Consider the following 1,021-nt stretch of genomic DNA (forward strand, 5'->3'; position numbering starts at 1 on the left):
CTTCCCCTCTAGGGAGCGGGCCTAAGCCATCAGTCAGACATCCCTCGAGGGCTCCTGGACTGCGAAAGGGCGCAGGCTGGGCTGAGGACCACACCCCCTGAGTGCACAAATTTCATGCACCAGGCCTCTAGTCAGATTATAAGAGATGAAGGGGCCATAATGTTGGGAATCATAATTATTTTTTAAAAAGTATGCCATAGGGTCTCAATTGCTCGGAGGCATCTTCTCAGCAGAGAATGGAAAGTTATGACAAGATTTTTCTGTGAGGGTTGGGTAGAGACACCCACATGGCTGGGAGCTCACTCAGCCCATCCTAGGCAAGGGAGGGAAGGATTGGATTACAGTTAGTTCTCTCATACCACAATCCAATTGTTCTAGTACCATTTATTTAGTACTGAATTCATTCCCCCACTGTTGTATTGCTTTAGATTTATAATATGCTCTATATGAAATGTATTTCTGGATCACTATTTTATTGCATTAATTAGTTTGGCTCTATCCACTGAGCCAAACTAGTGAGGGCTAAAAAACATGTGTGTTTTTTTTGGCTTTTATTGTCTTCTCATCCTCAGAGTTTTCAGTTTCTATAAATTATTCTATGGAAACACTGACATCAATATTCTATAAAATGTATGTATTAATTTAGCTAATGAATCACTTATTAGCTAATCAGTTATTAGTATTAACTATTAGTATTTCTAACAGTAGAGTATTCCATCTATTCGTGTCTTCTTTTATTTTACCAGAATTTAAAATATTTCTTCATGTGAATCCCTCACTCAATTTTCTATGTGCTTTTGATACACTTGATTAAAAAGACATATTTTTCATGTTATTTTCTGTGTAATCACTAGTTAAGAGAAATGTAACTGATTTTGCAGGTTCACCTTATATCTTGCTGTTTGGCTAAACAAATGTACTTCATCTAGTACATTTTTTATTAGATTTTTCTAGATTTTCTAGAAAAGGAATAACATCCTCTACAAAACAAATCTTTTGGTTTCTCTTTGTAAGAGAAAAG

Source organism: Myotis brandtii, unplaced genomic scaffold (genome assembly GCF_000412655.1).
Source record: "Myotis brandtii unplaced genomic scaffold, ASM41265v1 scaffold9, whole genome shotgun sequence".
NCBI classification, from domain to species: domain Eukaryota; kingdom Metazoa; phylum Chordata; class Mammalia; order Chiroptera; family Vespertilionidae; genus Myotis; species Myotis brandtii.